Genomic DNA, 12,802 nt, shown 5'->3' on the forward strand with positions numbered 1-12,802 from the left:
ATTACTAAACATATATGCACCAAATGGCATAGCATCCAAATTTTTAGAGGAGAAATTCAGGGAGTTACAGGAAAAAATAAACAGCAAAACTATACTGGTGGGGAACCTCAACCTCCCACTCTCTGAACTACATAAATCTAACCACAAAATAAACAAAAAAGAAGGTAAGGAGATGAATAGAACATTAGGAAAGTTAGGTATGATAGACCTCTGGAGAAAAGTGAATGGGATAGAAAAGACTATACTTTTTTCTCAGCGGTACATGGCATATACACAAAAATTGACCATGTAGTAGGGCATAAAAACCTCACAATCCAATGCAGAAAGGCAGAACTATTAAATGCATCCTTTTCAGATCATGATGCAATAAAAATTATATGTAACAAAGGGCCATGGAAAGATAGACTAAAAAATAATTGGAAACTAAATAATCTAATCCTAAAAAATGATTGAGTCAAAGAACAAATCATAGAAACAATCAATAATTTCATTCAAGAGGATGACAATAATGAGACAACACACCAAAACTTATGGGATGCAGAAAAAGCAGTTCTTAGGGGAAGTTTTATATCTCTAACTGCTTACATAAATAAAATAGAAAAAGAGGAAATCAATGAATTGGGCATACAACTAAAAAACCTAGAAAAAGAACAAATTAAAAATCCTCAATTAAACACCAAATTAGAAATATTGAAAACCAAAGGAAAAATTAATAAAATTGAAATTAAGAAAACTATTGAACTAATAAATAAAACTAAGAGCTGGTTTTATGAAAAAACCAATAAAATAGATAAACCTTTGGTTAATCTAATTTAAAAAAAAGAAAGAAGAAAACCAAATTACTAGTATCAAGAATGAAAAGGGTGAAACTACCACCAAGGAAGAGGAAATTAAAACAACAATTAGGAATTATTTTGTTCAACTATATGCCAACAAATTTGACAATATTAGTGAAATGGATATATATTTACAAAAATACAAATTGCCCAGATTAACAGAAGAGGAAGTAAAATACTTAAATAACCCCATCTCAGAAAAAGAAATTGAACAAGTCATTGGTGAACTCCCTAGGAAAAAATCTCCAGGGCCAGATGGATTTACATGCGAATTCTATCAAACATTTAAAGAACAATTAATTCCAATACTATATAAACTATTTGGGAAAATAGGTAAAGAAGGAATCTTACCAAATTCTTTTTATGATACAAATATGGTGCTGATACCTAAACCAGGAAGAGTCAAAACAGAGAAAAGAAAATTATAGACCAATTTCTCTAATGAATATAGATGCAAAAATTTTAAACAAAATATTAGCAAATAGATTACAGCAACTTATCACACAAATAATAGACTATGACCAGGTAGGATTTATACCAGAAATGCAGGGCTGGTTCAGTATAAGGAAAACTATCAGCATAATCCATCATATCAACACCAAAACTAACAGAAACCACATGATCATCTCAATAGATGCAGAAAAAGCTTTTAACAAAATACAACACCCATTCCTATTAAAAACACTAGAGAGCATAGGTATAAATGGAGTCTTCCTTAAAATAATAAATAGCATCTATCCAAACCTTCAGCAAGCATAATATGTAATGGGGACAAGCTAGAAGCATTTCCAATAAGATCAGGGGTGAAACAAGGATGTCCATTATCACCACTGTTATTCAACATCGTACTGGAAATGTTAGCTTTAACAATAAGAGAAAAAAAAGACATTGAAGGCATTAGAATAGGCAAAGAAGAAACAAAGCTATCACTCTTTGCAGATGACATGATGTTATACTTGGAGAATCCCAGAGAATTAAGTAAAAAACTACTTGAAATGATAAACAACTTTAGCAAAGTTGCAGGCTATAAAATAAACCCACATAAATCATCGGCATTTCTATATATTACCAACAAAGCCCAGCAGCAAGAGATAGAAAGAGAAATTCCATTTAAACTTACCGCAGACATTATAAAATATTTAGGAGTCTACCTCCCGAAACAAACCCAGGAATTCTATGAACACAATTACAAAACACTTTTCACGCAAATAAAATCAGATCTAAATACTTGGAAAAACACCAGTTGCTCATGGGTAGGCCAAGCTAATATAATAAAAATGACAATTTGACCTAAGCTAATTTACTTATTTTATTCAGTGCCATACTAATCAAACTACCAAAAAATTATTTTATAGAGTTAGAAAAAATAATAACAAGATTCATTTGGAAGAACAAAAGGTCCAGAATATCAAGAGAACTAATGAAAAGAAATGCAGGGGAAGGTGGCCTAGCCATTCCAGATCTTAAATTGTATTATAAAGCAGCAATCATCAAAACTGCTTGGTACTGGCTAAGAAATAGAGTGGTGGATCAGTGGAATAGGTTAAGTATGCAAGACACAATAGTCAATGACTATAGTAATATATTATTTGATAAACCCAAAGACCCCAGCTTCTGGGATAAGAACCCACTCTTTGAAAAAAACTGCTGGGAAAACTGGAAAAGAGTATGACAGAAACTAGGCATAGACCAAAATCTTACACCATATACCAAAATAAAGTCAAAATGGGTACATGATTTAGATATAAAGGCTGATACTATAAGCAAACGGAGAGAGCAATAGTTTACCTGCCAGATCTATGGAGAACAGAAGAATTCATGACCAACAGGAGATAGAGAACATTACGAAAAGCAAAATAGATAATTTTGATTACATTAAATTGAAAAGTTTTTGCACAGACAAAGCCAATGCAACTAAGATTAGAAGGAAGGTAGAAAATTGGGAAAGAATTTTTACAACCAGTCTCTCTGATAAGGGCTTCATTTCTAAAATATATAGAGAATAAAGTCAAATGTATAAGAATATGAGCCATTCCCCAATTGATAAGTGGTCAAAGGATATGAACAGACAGTTCTCAGATGAAGAAATTAAAGCCATCTATAGTCATATGAAAAAATGCTCTAAATCACTATTGATTAGAGAAATGCAAATCAAAACAACTCTGAGGTACCACATCATACCTATCAGACTGGCCAACATGACAAAACAGGAAAATGATAAATGTTGGAGAGGATGTGGTAAATTGGAACACTAATGCATTGTTGGTGGAGTTGTGAAATGATCTAACCATTTTGGAAAGCAATTTGGAACTATGCCCAAAGGGCTATAAAAATGTGCATACCCTTTGACCCAGCAATAGCACTTCTAGGGCTATATCCCAAAGAGATCACACAAATGGGAAAAGGACCTACATATACAAAAATATTTATAGCAGCTCTTTTTGTGGTGGCAAAGAATTGGAAATTGAGAGGATGCCCATCAATTGGGGAATGGCTGAGCAAGCTGTGGTATATGAATGTGATGGAATACTATTGTGCTATAAGAAATGATGAACAGGTTGACTTCAGAAAAACCTGGAAAGACTTGTATGGTCTGATGCTGAGTGAAGTGAGCAGAACCAAGAGAATGTTGTACACAATAACAGCCACGTTGTGTGATGACTAATATTGATAAACTTAACCCTTCCTGGCAAGACAAGGATCTAAGACAGCTCCAGAGGCCTTGTGATGGAAAATGCTATCCACACTCAAACAAAGGACTATGGAAGCCAAATTGTTATTTTTTTTCTCTTCTGTTGAGTTTTGTTTCCTCTTTCTGATGGTTCCTCCTATTGGTTTTAATTTCTACTTACAACATCACTAATGTGAAAATATGTTTAATATGAATGTAAATGTATAGCCTATATCAGATTGTGCGCCGTCTTGGGGAGGGTGGTGGGGTAGAAGAGGGAGAAAAATTTTAAACTCAAAAGCATATGGAAGTGATTATTGATAAATCAAAAGAAATTAATAAAAAAAATTTTAAAAAGAAAGTAAAAAAAATCATAGCAGCTCTTTTGTAGCGGCAAAGAATAGGAAACTAAGGGTGTGCTAATCAATTGGGGAACAGCTGACAAATTATAGTAGATGACTATAGTGGAATACTGTTGTGCTATAAGAAGTTATAAAAGAGACAATTTAAGAAAACTTGGAAAGGATTATGTATGGACTGATGCAGAGTAGAATGATCAGAACCACATTATTGATTAACAGTCAGAATGAGACACGCTTTTGGATACGACCAGTATGGGAATTTGTACTATTTGACTATGCATATTTGTTACAGGGTTTCTTTTTTTTTCCCCAGGGGTAGGAGAGCAAAAGAGGAAAATAAATGCTTAATAATTGAAAATATATATATTTTTAAAAGTAGAGGATATTATAAAACCAGCAGAATTGCCCTAATATAAGAGCTTGCATCAGGCATAAAAACTTGGAAAAAGAGGAGATGAGAGGTTGCTTGTGGAGGGGACGTGAGAGAGGACTATCTTCAGCATGCAGAAAGACAAAGGGTATTTCTGAACAATTGTGAGCAAAGAGTTGAACTTGTAGATAGAAGTAAGAAAAATAGTAATGCCAGAACCATAGGAGTGAACAAAGATTGAAACCTGGTGGAATCCCGATGACCCCAGATGTAAGATAAAATATTTCAAACTTCAGATTGCTCCCCATGAGGTTGGCAAATCTTCATATTGGGCACTGAGAGCATAGTGGAAAATGGACCCAGTTGATGGTTCCTTTAGCCTATCCATGCCTATATACTGAGGGATGGTTTCTCCATCTCCTAATAGGTTTTTCCTAAGAATTTTCGACCTCATACCTCCGTTTTGGAAAGACAAAGGGATTATGCTCATTTGTGTTTGAGTGTAGGGCAAAGAATATCCCTGTTACTTGATTGCTTTCTAGTTATACATGTTTATTTCCTATCTTAATTAAATTATTTTTGCTCTTGAATTTCTGTGTCTCTTATAAGGTCTAGTAACAGATAAATAAACTGGAAGGGGCTCAGGCCATGAGTTCAAATCAGTTGTACTGATGGAGCATCAAGGGATTCCAGTCATATGAGACTCAAAATACATTTCATTCTGCAATAAAAGATAAAATGTAAGTACCATTGAGAGAGGTAATATATGGACTTAAATTACTATTAGGGTTAAAATGACATATCAAATACTTCAAGACTGCTAGTTTTAATGGAAGGAAGGAGTTTAAGATCAGGTGTATTGGCTCCCTAAGCACTGTTGAGGTTGAGGAGACAGTGACTCACATGAAGGGAATAAAGACCCAAGAAAATAAGAGACAAGAAAACAGGAAATAATCTTTGCCTTTTTTACAATTTTACCTAAAGCCCCACCCTGGATTTTTGAGTCTATGCCAATTGCCCGACAGGATATGCTTTCTGAAATTACAGTCCTTCTCAGAGAAGACACATCACTACCAGAAGAAACCACCAGGAAGATATCAAACTGAAGCCCAAGTCCTGTCCCAACTAGCCAGGACATCTGGAGTTGTGAGCTGAGCAGACAAAGAAGGTCAAAGGTGAAAGGAAAATATCTGTCAGTAGTTCCACAAAGTGGAACTTTACCTTTTAGGGAGAAGTATAATAGGTCAGGACAAATGTTCTGTCATGACTTAATCAGGTTCTCTCCAACTCAGCCTGTCCTGGGGTCTGAAACAGTATAGTATGCCACTGTTGTTACATATCTCAGAACAGAAAAGAAGAATTGGAGCAACAACTTTTTAACATTAGAGGAAAAATATAAATTTGCCTACCTCTGAATTAAAGTCCAAACTAAAGTCTAAACTACTGATCAATTATCTAGATCATAGCCAAAGAAAGCAAAAAAAAAAAATTCAAAATAATATCATCTCTCTCATTCATATAGCAATTTGCCATTCACAACATGCTTTCCTCACAACTTTGTGAGGTAAATAGTATGGGTATTATTAACTCTGTTTTACAGATGAGAAAATTTGGGCTTAAGAGGCCTTGTCCGTTGCCACAGATCTCAAAAGTGTCAAAGCCTAGACCCAGGTCATCTAATTCCAAATACAATACTCTTGCCATTACAGTTTTTTATAATATAATCCATATAATAAAATGAATACACCTTAGTTACAGGAGAACCCCTCAGATCTTCATCTAGTCCAGAGGTTTTTAATCTGGTATCTGTGAACTTCTAAAAAATATCTACTGTACTTCAATATAATTAATTTCCTTTGTGCTCCTATGTATTTTATTTTATTTTATTTTATTTCATTTTATGAATTTAAAAAACATTATTCTGGAATCCATAGGCTTCTTCAGACTGCCAAAGGGGATCAGGACACAACAAAGTTAAAAACTACTGATCTAGTCCAACCCCCATCTGAAGTATGAATGCATTCTACAGTATCCCATACAAGTGGTTACCTATTCTAAAGATCTCTGGTCATAGAGAACCCACTATCTCTTCCATTTTAGGACAGCTTACAAAGGTTTTTGTGAGGAAATTGCTTTATAAACTTTAAAGAGCCATAAAAATGTAGGGTTTTTTTTTTCCCATATACTAAGGCAAAATCTATGTCCCTGTTCCTCTAGAAGCTAGGTATGGATAGAATGTGGTACTCGGAGTCAGGAAGACCTGAGATCAAATCCTGCCTCAGACACTTAGCAACTGTGTGACCCAGGGCAAGTGTCTTACTCTCACTCAACCTCAGTTTCCTCATCGGTAAAATGTAGATACTAGTACCTATCTGACAAGGTTATGGTGAGGATCAAATGAGTTGAACATGTAAAGTTCTTTGCAAACCTTAAAACACTACATAAATACTAGCTATTATTGCACCTATTTCTTCTAGTTCTCTCTTCTTCAGCCAAGTAGAACAACACCCCTTTCCCAAGTAATGACCCTTCAAAAATTTGAAGAGAATTATCAGCTTCTCCCTGTGTCTTCTCTTCACACCCTTATGATATATTATACTCTCTGGACCCATCATCATTTTCTGTTAGGGTCTCATAACTTTCCAAAACAGGAACGGCAGAAAAACAAATGAGGAAAGATTCAGAAGGTTGGCAAGAACTTAGCTCCTGGTGACATTATGAAAGGGTTATTATTATTCTAAATGTTCATGATCTCTATGTTCAAAACCTTGGAAGCTTGCAGGATGATCTCGTACATGAGACCTTCTCAAAGGTACGGACACATACTGAACCAAAGATACACAGGAAGGAAAAGACACTTAGAAACATCAGCCTTCCTGGACCTGCACTATTCTGCCATGAAGGAGTCTCACTTGGCACTCTCATTCCCCTCACCCCTTCAAACACAAGCTGCCACCCAAAGTACATTAGGCCGATCTATGAGAGTCCACCCTATTCCTTGGAGCCACGTATGGAAAGGTTGAAATATCACACAACCTTCTTCCATTTAAAAAAGATTGGAATAGTCACAATGTTGAATCCTATGATACCTGCCTTATTCTCCATAATTTCCCATAGATCACCACTAATGGTTTTGTCCTCTTCTGGCTCAAGGACTGATGCTCAAATCAATAGTAAGTACCTCTGCTACTGGTAAGAGAGTAACAATTTACTCCCTTATGGCTTCACTCAGCATCCTTGTGATTCAACCTACTCTGCCTAAGCAGAGAGTTCCCTTTCCTCATTTTTTTTCTCCCTAACTTTCCCCTCCAACCCTTTTACTAACTGTCCCATTTCTCTTGAAAGCACCATCATCCTTTCAGTCACAGAGATCCACTACTTAGGAATTATTCTCAACTCTTCCCTATCCCTCACCCTTCACATCCAATAAATCGTCAAATCTTTTCTATTCTACCACCACAATAAATCTCTTATCCTTCTCCTTCCCTCAGCTCACATAGTGTTACCCTAGTAAAGGCCCTCATAAACTGTTGCCTTTTCTGTTGCAGAGGCTTCGTAACTGGTCCCCCTTCAGCCTCCCCTCTCTCCAAATCATCTTCCACACAACAGACAAATTGATATTCCTTAAGTACAAGTCTGACCATGTCACTCCCTTGCTCAAGAATGTCTAGTGTCTCCCACTTGTCTCCAGGAGAAAAATGCAAACTCTTCTTCCATTTGGCTTTTAAAGCTCTTCAAAATCTGGTTCCAGCCCACCTTCCCAGTATTATTACACATTCCTCTCCTCACCGCACTTTACATTCCAGCCAAACCAACCTACCTGTTGTTTCCTCTACATGACATTTGTCTCCTGTCTCTGTGACTTTGAACAAGTTGTTCTCTTATTAGCTGTCCAGTAAAAGGGTCAGGGGCTATGCCTGGAATGTATTTCCTCCTTGTCTCTAGCTCAAATTATTCACAGCTTCCTTCAAGGTTCAGCTTAAGGGCCACCTCCTACGTGATTACTATCACGATCTACCCTACCACCCCTTGTTTTTTGTTTTGGTTTTTGGTAAGGCAATTGGGGTTAAGTGACTTGCCCAGAGTCACACAGTTAGTAAGTGTCTGAGTATGTGTCTGAGGACAGATTTGAACTCAGGTCCTCCTGACTCCAGGGCTGGTGCTCTATCTACTTCACCACCCTTTGTTAAAGCTCTCCTCCATAAAATTACTTTGTGTGTGCATGTATATTATTTAATTTTCTATGTGAATGTTGTTTTTCCTCCAATAGATTGATAGAATATTAATCTTTATATCCCTAGAACATAGGGTAGTACCTATAATAATAATAGCTAGCAACTGTGTGAGAAGGAGATGAAGTGTTGAGTTAGGAAAAACAGCAAGGCCAATGTCATTGGATCATAAAGAATATAAAGGGAATGAAAGTATAAAACTGAAAACATAGAAGAGGACTAGCTCATGAAGAACTTTTTTTTTTTAAGGCAATTAGGGTTAAATCACTTGGCCAGGGTCACACAGCTAGTAAGTGTTGTGTGTTTGGTCTGAGGCTGGATTTGAACTCAGGTCCTCCTGACTTCAGAGCTGGTGCTCTATCCACCGCACCACCTAGCTGCCCCAATGAAGGGCTTCAAAAGACAAAGAGACAATTTAATATGGATAGTAAATTTCAATTTCAATTTACTATGTGTCAGGCACTGTACTAAGCACTCTACAAATATTTCATTTGATCCTCACAACAACCTGGAAGGTAGGTGCTATTATCATACTCATTTTACAGCTGAAGAAACTGAGGCAGACAGTGGTTAAGTGACTTGCCCAAGATTATAGTGCTAAAGGACAGATTTGAACTCAGGTCTTCCTGACTCCAGACCCAGCACTCTATCTACTGCACCCTCTAATTGTCATAGCACATAGAAACTATTTAACAAATACTTGTTGACTTAATTGTTGGGAGCATAAAAGAAGCGGGGTTAGAATAGGAGAGGAGTTCTCCTGTACACACACATCTGCCTTGGCTGTTGTTTACCCTTGCCGCATACATGAGCATTGCCCCCCTGCCCCTCTTACTGGGCAGTGAATGTGAGGAACGTGAGAAGTAACCAATAAGAGTAGAATAAAGGAAAGACTTCCAAGTAGCCTTAAAGGCCCAGCTGAGTAGATGAGTATTAGCACCATAACTATATAGTGAATGGAATCAGTTTGGCTTGGTGATTTTTTCCAGTGAAATTTGGTGCCTGGCTCAAGGTCTTTCCTCTGTTCTGTTCTGTCCCATCAGCCTGAGAGGCTTCAATATTCATGTTGATAACTCCTCTCCTACCTTCTCCACCTAATTCTTCAAATAGCTCAATTCTATCCCATTTCAGCCACATGTCTGCATGACCAAACTTTACCATCTCACAGAAACTTTGAGATTTTCTTTTATGACTATAACTTCCTCTACTCTCACATCTCAGGCTCCTCCTTCATGAACACTTAACCTGCTCTGTGCCCATATTGTGAGCTCTACACTGTCCTCTGACCTACTCTTATAGTCTCTTGCCTGCTCTGCTGATAGTCCTGAAATGACCCTCAATACCCACTTAATAAAACCATGGTATAGAAGAAAGACCACTGAATTCAGATTCAAAAGACCTGTGTTGGAATCCTGGCCTTGATACTACCTGTGTGATTTTGTGCAAGTAGTTTCATCTCTCTGCATCTCAGTTTCCTCATCTGTACAAAAAATGGGTCAGGGTGTTTAGGGATGGATTAGAGCATCTTTAAGGTCCCTTCAGTAGCTAGATCCTATAAGCCTATGAAAGTCTGAGCTCCTTGACTAGAATTCAAAGTCTTCCACATTCTGACACTACCACACTAATCATCATCAGTAGCATTTATTAAGAACTTGCTTAAGGATAGAGAATCAGGAAAGGCTTCCCTGATATAGAAGGTAAGATTTAAGCTAAGTCTTGAAGGCAGCCAGGACAGCCAGGAGGAGAGAGTAAGGAAAGAGAGTATTCGATATAGAGTAGACAGCTAATGAAAAAAAAAAGTCAGGAGATGAAGTGTTGAGTTAGGAAAAACAGCAAGGCCAATGTCATTGGATCATAAAGAATATAAAGGGAATGAAAGTATAAAACTGAAAACATAGAAAAGGACTAGCTGATGAAGGACTTTTTTTTTAAGGCAATTAGGGTTAAGTGACTTGCCCAGGGTCACACAGCTAGTAAGTGTTGTGTGTTTGGTCTGAGGCTGGATTTGAACTCAGGTCCTCCTGACTTCAGAGCTGGTGCTCTATCCACCGCACCACCTAGCTGCCCCAATGAAGGGCTTCAAAAGACAAAGAGACAATTTAACTTTTGGTCATGGAATTAACAGGAAGCCACTGAAGTTTATTGGGGGGGATGAAGGGGAGGGAAGTGAAATGGTCAAGCTAGTACTTTAGGAAGATCATTTATCCAGCCTTATCTCACACTACTCCCTACACTCTTAACTATATTGGCCTTATTTCTCTTCCCTTTATTCATATAACATTCTCTAGTATCTATGCCTTTTTCCAATTTCCTATACTTAGAATGCTCTTCACCTCATCCTTACTTGTTGAAAATATTTTCAGCCTTTAAAAGCTATCTCAAATGACCCCTGTTGCATGAAATCTTCCAAGATTCTTCCTCATTACTCATTCAGAAGTTTTGGGGCTTTTTTTAAATTATCTTTACTTGCACAAAACATTTTCTACTTTATTTTATAATTATTTTTGAATGAGTTGGATCTCCCACTAAATTTTAAGTTCCGTAGGAGCAGGAATTTCATCTCTCCCTCCCACACTCCACCCCAACACACACTAGTAGAGCACTATGTGCATAGTAGGTAACTAATGAATTGAATTAATGAATTAAGAAGAGACACTAGTTAGACGTATGCTCAGCAGTCCACTGTCCCGTGGGGAAATGTTATATTCTTATTCTCAGGTCATGCTACTCACTCACCTTAACTCCCTTCTTGTCTCTATCTTTATCCTAGGTACTCCAGATTTTTCTACATATAGAACTTCCTAAACTTCTACAATTCTGGATTTCTAGAGTCAATACTCCTACACCCTTATCAGAATACTGAGATCTGTATACTTCTAACCACATGAAAACTATTCTGAATTCACTGGTAAAACAGGAACAGATAACATTATTGACATCTGTAGAAATAATTATATTAATAATTGTAGTGAAACACCACTTAAAAATCTCAATTCATGTTTATTCAATAACATGGAGGCAGTATGCATTTGTTGCTTTAAAAAAACAACTTTGGGTTTTGATATTTGCACCAAGAATTTTATTTGTTATTGATAATAGCTGTCCAAAATACACAATTCATATATACGCCTGTCATGCGATAAAATTCCCCCCGGGATTTTATTTCCAGTTGGGGGGGGGAGAAGAGAGAGGAGAGAATATTTGACAGTCTTCCAGGTTTTGCAACTTTTAATGGGGTGAAAATCAACTGAGTGACAGGCAGATGTTCTTGGGCTGCTCAAGAGGTGACAAGACCATAATAGGAATCATTGAGATTGACAAAACAGTCCCTTTAATAATCAAAAGCCTTTCTCTTTAGAATGATTCCTACCCATTGGCTCCTGATATGGAGATACTATTCCAGCTGCCTGGCTGCAGACCTAGTCATTTATTATGACAGCACTATCATATTAATCCTGAAGCCACTGATCATCGCTTAGAAAGGAGAAATCATCCTGAAAATTTGCCTTTGAATAGTCGATGAGTGGCACATTATAGAGTCCACTAGGCTAAACTCTGTGGCTATGTTTTTATACTCAAATGAATGGAGCATTTGCAGGTCAATCTTTGAGTTATGAATGTATCTCATCACTAAACACCTGATACAATTTGGTTGGTAAGATGCCTGAAACAACCAGAGAAAAAACACTCTAAATCTGATCAAGTATTTGGCAGTTCTATATACTTCTCAGTGAATGACCATTCTGGCAGAAAAATTTACCAAGCAGGTTTTGATTGATTTAATGATTTATGTAGCAAGAGTGAGGAGTTAACAGATGGCTAGACTGAGTATGGCACTGGTATCCACAAATTACTAAAAGACCTAGAGAAAGGCCTCCAACACAGTGGAGAGATCCTCTTTGTAGGGATTTATGGGAAGACATGTACAAGAACCGTAGAGGATGAGGAGGCAAGGATAGCTTGTGCACATGTAAGAGCACCCACACTGATGAGATCACAGATTCATTAAAGCATCAAGGTAACAATTAAAACACTTTGATTTTCTTGCCCGTCCTGCTATTGCTCTGTGATATTAGGTATTTATTGTCTCTCTCCTTTCAAAAATGCCAATGGCAGGTATGTCTCTATTTAAGAAAAGTCAACATTTAAAAAAAAAAACTTTAACAAAACAAATAAGTATTCATTACTCCCTTTACAAAAGAGTTTTCTTTTTTACTTTAAAAAGTAATTCACCATAGGTTTACATCAAATAGCCTCTTCTTGTAGTACATTTAAAATATTATTTAATTAATCAGAGAAATGCCAATCAAAACAACTATGAGCTTTTTTTA

This window comes from Vombatus ursinus, unplaced genomic scaffold (genome assembly GCF_900497805.2).
Source record: "Vombatus ursinus unplaced genomic scaffold, bare-nosed wombat genome assembly UNPS02009205.1, whole genome shotgun sequence".
Taxonomy (NCBI): Eukaryota; Metazoa; Chordata; class Mammalia; order Diprotodontia; family Vombatidae; genus Vombatus; species Vombatus ursinus.